The 12,183-nt window shown below is 44.5% G+C and overlaps 1 pseudogene; it reads left to right on the top strand.

Moving 5' to 3' along the window:
* The window catches only part of LOC123039359 (ent-kaur-16-ene synthase, chloroplastic-like), a 163,857-nt pseudogene that overhangs the window by 54,946 nt on the left and 96,728 nt on the right, over positions 1-12,183 (top strand).

Here is a 12,183-nt window from a genome sequence, read left to right as displayed (position 1 = left end):
CAGCTCGCCACTTTGGATGGAGCGGTCCTGTGAAGGGGTTGCAGCACGGGACTCCTTCCCACACTTCACCCCCACCTCGACCGGTGAAGCCAGTGTGGGAAGAACGCCATAGACCTCTTGTCCAGGCGCCCCTCCCAAAGAAGTGAAGTCGGGCGCAGGTAGCTGGGTGCTATGGGCCTCCTGCCCACGGGCCCCCCACCCACGGCCAACCCAGCAGGGTCTACCTACCACCGGGTGTGGAATCTGTAGTCGTTGCCTCGCAGGCCAAACTCAGCACTGGTGGCAGCTCAAGTTCCATCGGTTCATCTGCGTTGACGCTGGTGCTCCATAACCGACTAGGAGCCGACCTCAGTGCAAACGAACCAAAACTAAGTGTGTTCATCGGAGTAGTGGACGGGGGTGCCTCTTTGGTACAACTGTCTACCTTATCTGGTTGGGCAGTAGGCCCCTTGTCTGACTCTGACAATGAAACATCGGACCCCTTATCCTGATTCCTGGGCGCGCCACCTCCCTCAGTCGTGTCCATGTTCTGTGCGTCATCCCCATCCCGGGAAATCAGAGTATCCTCGATCTCAAGCTCTAAAACATAAGTGACTTCAGCATGTGTCCATCTGACCACATCTGGTATGAACTCAACACCCACAACACTGACCAGCAACCTCCCAGCCCCTTGTGCACGAGTGAAGGGCATGTCAACCTTTTATGTCTTACCAATCATACCACCCAAGCTCCAAGCAATCAGAAAATGGTTTATCAATTTTGGTGGTGCGCCAAAGAAACGGACCCACACCTTCTCCAAAGTTGTACCCTCAGGCTCCTCCTGCTTCCACTCATCAAAAGCAATAACAATGTTGGTGCTTGGGACTCTGCACAAACCCCACTTAAGAAAATGCATATGATTCTCTTTAGTGGGAAAATCCACCTTATAAGTCTGACCCTCTAACTGTTCCAGATGCCACTGATAGTTACCTGGCACTAAGTCACGAAGTTGTCTCGCAATCTGAGCCTCAGTCAACTGTCCATTAGTAACCCTGACTACTGCTGGGAAGGAACTCTCAACCATCTGCGGTAAAGGGTCCACCTCCGATGTCTCAAAGAACATCAACTCCTTACAACAGACACCAAAAATGTTAATGCAGGTTTAGGACCGGAAAGGAGTGGACAGTCCCCGGTCACATGCTGAGATCGGAGGCAATAGTCACAAAGCTCATTCGTACACTCTGCCACAAAGTGACCCGGTTCACCACATCTATAGCAAGGCAACTTTTTCTTCTTAATTGCCCACTTAGAGAGTTTTTCTCCCTCCTCTTTCTCTGGCCCTTTTTCAGACGTGCCATCCCTACATTTAGCACCTCCAGAAGCCACGGGAACGTGCACTGCCGCTAGAGCCATAACCACATCAACTGCCGCTGCGGATAGCGTGGATGGGTCTCCCAACCCATCCGCTGCATGCTCGAGCTCCTCCCCCGAGGCCATATCCGCAGTAGGTGGTGGTGGCGATGGATGGTGTCGAGGCGGTGGTGGGTGTCTCCCTCTCCCTCCATGACGTTATGCACCCCGAAAGCGATCCCTGGGTCCGGACGACACCTTCAACAAAATTACCGGGCGGACCTTGAAAATGTCCAGTATTCTCATCATTGTACCGGTTATATCCACGGCCACCACCGGACGACGATCCACGGTGCAGTCCCTCACCATATGCATCATATCCATCGTCTCCCTACTGCCCGTATTGGTTGAAGTTTTGAACATCCCTGTTGTATCCATTGTATCCACCACGCACTTGCGCACCACGACCCCTTCCTAGGGCCGACGCCTTTGCTGCCAGTGGATGCGCCGATTCATCCGACTGGCGCGCGTTTGGCCTAGGCGCATGTGTCAACATCAGAGAATTGGAGGCATCGGCCCCCTGTCGCACGGAGGACTGGACGCCCTAGCTGGTCCCCACTCTGGGGTGCACCCCCACTGCCACCGGCCTTTGCGGAGGCAGGCCGCCCTGTCCGACACCGCCGACCCCACCGACAGACGGGGTACCGCGACCAGCACCACCAGCGCCAATGACCAGTGCTATGTCTTGAGCTTGCCTTGGTTTTCCTTGAAGAGGAAAGGGTGATGCAGCAAAGTAGGAGGCTCCTCAAAAGTCCCACGCACCTACACAAACAAACAAAGAACTCGCAACCAATGCAATAAAGGGGTTGTCAATCCCTTCACGGCCAGTTGCAAAAGTGAGATCTGATAGAGATAGTATGATAAGATAAATATATTTTTGGTATTTTATATTATAGATGCAAAAAGTAAAGATGCAAAATAAAAGTAGATTGAAAGCTTATATGATAAAAGATAGACCCGGGGCCATAGGTTTCACTAGTGGCTTCTCTCAAGATAACATAAGTATTACGGCGGGTGAACAAATTACTATCGAGCAATTGATAGAAAAGCGAATAATTATGAGATTATCTAGGCATGATCATGTATATAGGCATCACGTCCGCGACAAGTAGACCGACTGCTGCCTGCATCTACTACTATTACTCCACACATCGACCGCTATCCAGCATGCATCTAGAGTATTAAGTTCATAAGAACAGAGTAACGCATTAAGAAAGATGACATGATGTAGAGGGATAAACTCAAGCAATAAGATATAAACCCCATCTTTTTATCCTCGATGGCAACAATAAAATACGTGCCTTGCAACCCTTTCTGTCACCGGGTAAGGACACCGCAAGATTGAACCCAAAGCTAAGCACTTCTCCCATGGCAAGAAAGATCAATCTAGTAGGCCAAACCAAACTGATAATTCGAAGAGACTTGCAAAGATAACTCAATCATACATAAAAGAATTCAGAGAATATTCAAATATTTCTCATAGATAAACTTTATCATAAACCAACAATTCATCGGATCTCGAAAAACACACCGTAAAAAGAGTTACATAAAATAGATCTCCACAAGAGAGGGGGAGAACATTGTATTGAGATCCAAAAAGAGAGAAAGAGCCATCTAGCTAATAACTATGGACCGGAAGGTCTGTGGTAAACTACTCACAACTCATCGGAGGGGCTATGGTGTTGATGTAGAAGCCCTCCATGGTCGATTCCCCTCCAGCTGGGCGCCGGCGAAGGCTCCAAGATGGGATCTCGCAGATACAGAAGGTTACGGCGGTGGAAATTGTTTTTCGTTGGCTCCCTGGATGTTTTCGGGGTATGTAGGTATATATAGGAGGAAGAAGTACGTCGGTGGCCGCTTGTGGGGCCCAGGAGACAGGGGCGCGCCCTCCTATCTCCTGGCTGCCTCAATTGCTTCTTGACTTGCACTCCAAGTCCTCTGGATCATGTTCGTCCCAAAAATCACGCTCCCGAAGGTTTCATTCCGTTTGGACTCCGGTTGATATTCCTTTTCTTTGAAATACTGAAATAGCCAAAAAAACAGCAATACAGGCTAGGCCTCCGGTTAGTAGGTTAGTCCCAAAAATGATATAAATATGTAAAATAAAGCCCATAAACATCCAAAAGGGGTAATATAATAGCATGGAACAATCAAAAATTATAGATACGTTGGAGACGTATCAAGCATCCCCAAGCTTAATTCCTGCTCGTCCTCAAGTAGGTGAATGATAAAACCAAATTTTTTGATGTGGAATGCTACCTAGCATAATTCTCAATGTAATTTTCTTTATTATGGCATGAATGTTCAGATCCAAATGATTCAAAATAAAAGTTCATATTGATAAAAGAAATAGTAACACTTCAAGCATACTAATAAAAGCAATCATGTCTTCTCAAAATAACATGGCTAAAGAAAGTTCATCCCTACAAAATCATATAGTTAGGCTATGTTTCATTTTCATCTCACAAAATACTCCCATCAAGAACAACCCCGGTTTCAGCCAAGCAATTGGTTCATACTTTTTAACGCGCTTCAGCCTTTTTCAACTCTCACGGAATACATGAGCGTGAGCCATGGATATAACACTATGGGTGGAATAGAATATGATGATGGATGTTGTGTGGAGAAGACAAAAAAAGAGAAAGTCTCACATTGACGAGGATAATCAATGGGCTATGGAGATGCCCATCAATTGATGTCAACATGAGGAGTAGGGATTGCCATGCAACGGATGCACTAGAGCTATAAATGAATGCTCAATGAAAGAAAACTAGTGGGTATGCATCCAACTTGCTTGCTCATGAAGACCTAGGGCATTTGAGGAAGCCCATCGTAGGAATATACAAGCCAAGTTCTATAATGAAAAATTCCCACTAGTATATGAAAGTGACAACATATGAGACTCACTATATGAAAAATATGGTGCTACTTTGAAGCACAATATATGGGACTCGCTACATGAAGAACAAGGTGCTACTTTGAAGCACAAGTGTGGAAAAAGAGATAGTAACATTGCCCCTTTTTATTTTTTTATTTTTTTTCTTTCCTTTTTTTTTCTTTTTCTGTTTTTCTTCTTTTTATTTTTTTGGGCCTTCCTTTTTTTCTTTTGGCCTTTCTTTTTTTTCTTTGGGACAATGCTCTAATAATGATGATCATCACACTTTTATTGATTACAACATAGGAACTACAACTCGAAACTAGAACAAGATATGACTCTATATGAATGCCTCTGGCGGTGTACCGGGATGGTGCAATGAATCAAGAGTGACATGTATGAAAAATTATGCATGGTGACTTTGCCACAAATACGATGTCAACTACATGATCATGCAATGGCAATATGACAAAAGTAAAGTATGTCATGATGATGACAAACGGAATGGTGGAAAGTTGCATGGCAATATATCTCGGAATGGCTATGGAAATGCCATAATAGGTAGGTATGGTGGCTGTTTTGAGGAAGATATAAGGAAGTTTGTGTGTGATAGAGCGTACCGTATCACGGGATTTGGATGCATCGGCGAAGTTTGCACCAACTCTCAAGGTGAGAAAGGGCAATGCACGGTACCTAAGAGGCTAGCAATGGTGGAAAGGTAAAAGTGCATATAATACATGGACTCAACATTAGTCAAAAGAACTCATATACTTATTGCAAAAATTTTATTAGCCCTCGAAGCAAAGTACTACTACGCATGCTCCTAGGGGGAAGGTTGGTAGGAGTTAACCATCGCGCGCCCCCGACCTCCACTCAAGGGAAGGCAATCAAAAGAGCACTCTATGCAATAAATTTGTTACACAACTTTTACCATATGTGCATGCTACAGGACTTGCTAAATTCAACACAAGCATTCTTTAAATTCATAATCACCCAAATATCATGACTTTAATATCACTACCTCCATATCTCAAAACAATTATCAAGTATCAAATTGATCATAGCATCCAATTCACTTCCTATGATAGTTTTTATTATACCCAACTTGGATGCCTACCATTCTAGGACCAATTTTATAACCATAGAAAATACAATTCTGTTCTAAAAGACTCTCAAAATAATATAAGTGAAGCATGAGAGGCTAGCAATTTCTACAAAATTAAGCCACCGCCGTGCTCTAAAAGATATAAGTGAAGCACTAGAGCAAAAACTATCAAGCTCAAAAGATATAAGTGAAGCACATAGCATATTCTAACAAAATCAATCAAGTGGGCTTCTCCCAAAAGGTGTGTACAGCAAGGATGATTGTGGTAAACTAAAAAGCAAAGACTAAGATAATACATGACGCTCCAAGCAAAACACATATCATGTTGCGAAAAAAAATATAGTTCCAAGTAAAGTTACCAATGAACGAAGACGAAAGAGGGGATGCCTTCCGGGGGCATCCCCAAGCTTAGGATTTTGGATATTATTGAATATCTTGGGGTGCCATGGGAATCCCCAAGCTTAGGCTCTTGCCACTCCTTATTCCATAGTCCATCAAATCTTTACCCAAAACTTGAAAACTTCACAACACAAAACTCAACAGGAAATCTTATAAGCTCCGTTAGTGAAAGAAAACAAAATCACCACATAAGGTACTGTAATGAACTCATTCTTTATTTATTTTGGTGTTAAACCTACTGTATTCCAACTTCTCTATGGTTTATAAACTATTTTACTAGCCATAGATGCATCAAAATAAGCAAACAACACACAAAAAACAGAATCTGTCAAAAACAGAACAGTCTGTAGCAATCTATAACTAACGCAAACTTCTGGAACTCTAAAAATCCTACAAAAATAGGAAGTCCTGGAAAATTGGTCTATTGATCAGCAGCAAAAGAATCAATGCAAAATCACGTTTCTGTGATTTAAAAAAACTAATTTTATGCACGCAAAGAGTCTGTTTTTCAGCAGAATCAAATTAACTATCATCATAGGTTATCCTATAGTTTCTACTTGGCACGACACTAATTAAAACATAAAAACACATCTAAACAGAAGGTAGATGCAAAATTTATTAAATAACAGCAATGAAAAATATTGGGTTGTCTACCAACAAGCGCTTTTCTTTAAAGCCTTTTAGCTAGGCATTGATAATTTTAATGATGCTCACATGAAAGACAAGAATTGAAGTGCAAAAGAAAGCGTCATGAAACATGTGACAAAACACATCTAAGTCTAACATACTTCCTATGCATAGGCATATTATAAGCAAACAATTTTGCAAGGCAAGCAAAAGCTAGCATATGCAAGGAAGAAGAAAGAGACGATAGCAATCTCAGCATGACGAGAGGTAATTTAGTAAGATAATAATTTCTACAATCATATTTTCCTCTCTCATAATAATTACATGTAGGATCATAGGAAAATTCAACAAAATAGCTATCACACAACATATTCTCAACACGATCCACATGCATGCAAAGTTGACACTCTTCCAAAATAGTGGGATTATCATTAACTAAAGTCATGACCTCTCCAAACCCACTTTCAATAATATTGCAAACACTATTATAAATCTCATATTCACCATGGGGCTTAAATAAATTCTCAAGATCATAAGAAGAATCACCCCAATCATGATTATTGCAACAAGTAGTAGACATAGAAAAACTAGCATCCCCAAGCTTAGGGTTTTGCATATTATTACACAATTGACATCAAGAGAATTTATAGTAAAATCATTGCAATCATGCTTTTTATTCAAAGAGTTATTGTGAATCTCTTCATAAATTTATTCATCATAATTTTCAGATTCACAAATTTCAAGCAAAGCTTTATAAAGATAATCTAGTTCACAAAACTCACTAGCAATTGGTTCATCATAATTGGATCTCTTAAAAAGATTAGCAAGCGGATGAGGATCCATAGATCTTAGGTTCTGTTTAGCAATAAATAAGCATCTATTCCAACGAAACGAGCAAACGGAAGGGCAAGAAAAAGAGAGAAGAGATTGGAAAAGAGAGGGCAAATAAAACGACAAGGGTGAAGTGGGGGAGAGGAAAACGAGAGGCAAATGGCGCCAGAAATCCTTCTTGCTATGTCTTGAGCTTGCATTGGTTTTCCTTGAAGAGGAAAGGGTGATGCAGCAAAGTAGCGTAAGTATTTCCCTCGGTTTTTGAGAACCAAGGTATCAATCTAGTAGGAGGCTCCTCAAAAGTCCCACGCACCTACACAAACAAACAAAGAACTCGCAACCAACGCAATAAAGGGGTTGTCAATCCCTTCACGGCCACTTGCAAAAGTGAGATCTGATAGAGATAGTATGATAAGATAAATATATTTTTGGTATTTTATATTGTAGATGCAAAAAGTAAAGATGCAAATAAAAGTAGATTGAAAGCTTATATGATAAAAGATAGACCCGAGGGCCATAGATTTCACTAGTGGCTTCTCTCAAGATAGCATAAGTATTACGGTGGGTGAACAAATTACTGTCGAGCAAATGATAGAAAAGCAAATAATTATGAGATTATCTAGGCATGATCATGTATATAGGCATCACGCCCGCGATAAGTAGACCGACTGCTGCCTGCATCTACTACTATTACTCCACACATCGACCGCTATCCAGCATGCATCTAGAGTATTAAGTTCATAATAACAGAGTAACGCATTAAGAAAGATGACATGATGTAGAGGGATAAACTCAAGCAATAAGATATAAACATCATCTTTTTATCCTCGATGGCAACAATACAATACATGCCTTGCAACCCTTTCTGTCACTGGGTAAGGACACCGCAAGATTGAACCCAAAGCTAAGCACTTCTCCCATGGCAAGAAAGATCAATCTAGTAGGCCGAACCAAACTGATAATTCGAAGAGACTTGCAAAGATAACTCAATCATACATAAAAGAATTTGGAGAAGATTCAAATATTTCTCATAGATAAACTTGATCATAAACCCACAATTCATCGAATCTCGACGAACACACCGCAAAAAGAGTTACATCAAATAGATCTCCACAAGAGAGGGGAGAACATTGTATTGAGATCCAAAAAGAGAGAAGAAGCCATATAGCTAATAACTATGGACCCGAAGGTCTGTGGTAAACTACTCACAACTCATCGGAGGGGCTATGGTGTTGATGTAGAAGGCCTCCATGGTCGATTCCCCCTCTGACGGAGCATCGGTGAAGGCTCCAAGATGGCATCTCGCGGATACATAAGGTTACGACGGTGGAAATTGTTTTTCGTTGGCTTCGTGGATGTTTTCGGGGTACGTAGGTATATATAGGAGGAAGAAGTACGTCGGTGGCCGCTCGTGGGGCCCAGGGGATAGGGGCGCGCCCTCCTATCTCCTGGCCGCCTCGATTGCTTCTTGACTTGCACTCCAAGTCCTCTGGATCACGTTCGTTCCAAAAATCACGCTCTCGAAGGTTTCATTCCGTTTGGACTTCGTTTGATAGTCCTTTTCTTCGAAATACTGAAATAGGCAAAAAAATAGCAATACGGGCTGGGCCTTCGGTTAGTAGGTTAGTCCCAAAAATGATATAAATATGTAAAATAAAGCCCATAAACATCCAAAAGGGGTAATATAATAGCATGGAACAATCAAAATTATAGATATGTTGGAGACGTATCAACCGGTGGAGCGCCACGACCGGCCGCCCCGCCGCGGCAGCACAATTGGCCGGCACAGCGCCACGACCAGTCCCGCCAGCAGCCGAGGCGCCAACGGCGGGAGGCGGTCCTCGCTTGATAGGCGGCAGCCCTCGTCCTGCCATGCCGCTGGCGTAGGTGATTTTCCTCGCCCGACCTGTGCCTAGCGAAGGAAAACCCAGACCCGAAACCCTAGACTCGATCGTAGGTTCGATTGGTAGCAGTGATACATGCACGTACGTCTGTTTGGGATGAAACGAGGCTTGGGCCTCGTCTGAACCTGGAGAACCCACGACCATCGCAACATCCATCACTGCATCAAACCCGGGTCCACGGCCCAATAACACATTCAAACGAGCCCGTCTGGCCGCTCGAACAATGCTCGCTGATCTCGCCATCGACAATCTTTGCGGCGCGATGGCCAGCCAATATTTCCTTTCTTCTTCTTCCGTGTGACAAAAGTCCAATTATCCGGCAAGAATTCTAACAAAGTTATAGATTCTCTCATTAACTTAGGGATCGGTCCGATCCACGGCTTCATGGCCGGCTTGGAGGTTTGAGTTTTTGAACGACGTCGATCAGTTGTAATCTTGGGCTCCGGCAATGGACCGGCACCCGACGAGACCATGGGCATTCTAGTGGGGCCATGACACTCCACTTTTTCTTCGTCCTCACTCTCCAGAAGCGCACAAAAAGTCCTCTCAGTCGTGCATGGGCCATTGGCTCCATCAGATCGATCATCTCTGGTGCCTTCGGTCGTAAATCTAGCTGCACACATTCGCCAACAACTACGTCATATACATCAAGTTTGAATTGAAGACCTACCTCAATCATGTCGCCGTCCGGGAGATAATCGCCGGCGAGGACGTCGTTCTACAGATCGAGAAGAGCCATCCATTGCGAATGCGGATTGAATCGAAGACGTCCTTCGATCCAAATTCCTGGATCCGTCCCGACGAAGAAAATTGCCCGCCATTGTGACCATCGTCTCTCTTCCCGTATGATCGCACTATGCGAAGGGTCGCCACGGTCACCGCCCGATCCCGTCCGCCCCTCCTTTCCTCCCGGTGGCGCCGCCGCGAGGGTACTGGGAGAGCATGAACGGATCTGATGTGATCCCCCTGCACAGCCGCCCGGCGAGGATCGAGACGACAACGGTGGTAGGCCAGTCGCCTCAGGCGGCCTCGTTTCCGCCTCTCCCTCTCTCATCCTGTGTTGTATATGTGGATGATAGAGCAAGTAAAAATAATATTTTGTGCTATCTATACTATAGTGAATCAACTTGCAGCAGTGGCTTCTGTAGTACAAAATCGTGATGTGCAAGAGCACTTGATAGAATTAGTGAGTTTCATTGTGTTCGCCTGATTCTCAAATTTTCTGTGTTCAGTGTTGACATGTTGAATCTATCTGCAGTGGCTTCAGCTGTTGAGGTCTATGATGTCTGAGGCAGAATGGCGGATGAGGCAATATGTGCCAACAATTTAGAAATACATGTCAAATGCAGTTGTTTCATTCACACTGGGGCCCACTGTGCTCACATCATTGTATTTTATCGGGGAAAAGATCTCGGACTGCAAAGTCAATGATCAAGAATACAATGACTTATTTAGGCTAATGAGCACTTGTGGTCGTCTTCTCAATGATATCCAAGGCCTTGAGGTATTTGGGCCCCCTTTTATGCTAAACTTCCTATCGACGCACATCACATTCGCATATGTCATAAACATATATGTGCTTCAGTTATATTATTCACATACCACAACAAGCAAATTCATGTCATCTTAATATAAATAAGTATCGTGATGGTTGCCCGAACAAACAGTAAACAGATATGTGGTGAGATAGAGACACCATCGCAATCCTCGACGACCACAAATTCTAACAAAAATCAAGATTTACAATCCTTCATAATCATGTCAATAATTCTCGTAAAACCCACACCAAAATGCATGTATGCACTACCGGAAAACGGTCCTACCACGATGGCCAAAACAATGCCGACGGCTGCCGTCGGCCTACTTGCGACAGCCTCGTCCCGGCCGTCGGCTTATCCTGGCCGTCGGGCTACCCCGATCAAAGCCAACGGCAGCCATCGACACAGAACGGCCGTCGGCCTAGCTGCGGACACGCTAACAGCATCCATCGGCATACATCAACTGTCGGCATACTAGTGGGACCGACGACCCCTCCCGTGACCAACGGCTAACGCCGTCAAACCTATGTCGACGGTCGGGACGGGCGGCCGTCGGCATATCTCCGCATGACACATCACCGATCCGCGGTGTGGATATGCCGACGGCGGCCGTCGGCATAGGCGCCACGTCACAGATCCGCGGCACGGCGCCCACCTAAATCCTGATGTCTCTATGCCGACGACAATGCCATCGGCATAGTTATTTTTTTTCATACGTTTTTTTACATATGTCGTCGGCATAGTTATTGTTTTCATACGTTTTTTTACATATGTTTTTATGCTTTTTTTTACATATGTTTTTATGTTTTTTTACATATGTTTATATGCTTTTTTTGTATTATATGAATATATATGTAGTTTGTAATTTTTTCCATATATTATGAATATACATACATAGTTTGTATTTTTTTCGAGCACGTTAATAATGTGCCATCATGTTCTTTTAAATATAGGTCCTTATATTTTATTAAATTCAAAAATAGCTATGCCGACAGAAGTTTTGTGGCGGTTGCAAACTCCCGGCACCCGTCTCCGGAGTGTGACCCCCTCACATCCGCGGTGTGCCCCCCTCACGGAAGGCGCCGCCGTCGGCATCTGGAGGGCGGAAACAGCCGCATCGGGTCTATACGGAGGGGATGTTGCTCCCAAGTGTTTCTATGGGATGACCTACCACAACCGGGTGGTGTTGTGGCATGGTCGAAGAGGCGGCACGCATCTCTGGGGCGTGGACCCCCTAACGGACGGCGCCGCCGCCCGGATATTGCTCCCAGATGTCCCTTCGGGCTAACCTAACACAACCGGGTGGAGAGGTCCACTATTCAAAGCCCTTCCATGGAAAGTCAAAGGGCTAGATCTCGTGGTTAACTGCTCCAGGGTTAGGCGGGATGGGGGCCCTGGGGGTAGCAATGCCACCGGAGCGTCGCACCGGCCCCTCATACATGCAGGGTGGTGTTGTGGCATGTCCGAAGAGGCGGCACGCATCTCCAGGACATGGCCACCCTCACGTACGGCGGC

The sequence above is a fragment of the Triticum aestivum genome, chromosome 2B (genome assembly GCF_018294505.1).
Source record: "Triticum aestivum cultivar Chinese Spring chromosome 2B, IWGSC CS RefSeq v2.1, whole genome shotgun sequence".
Taxonomy (NCBI): domain Eukaryota; kingdom Viridiplantae; phylum Streptophyta; class Magnoliopsida; order Poales; family Poaceae; genus Triticum; species Triticum aestivum.
Note: the sequence above shows the minus strand (reverse complement) of the source record. Positions and strands in the feature narration are given on the sequence as shown.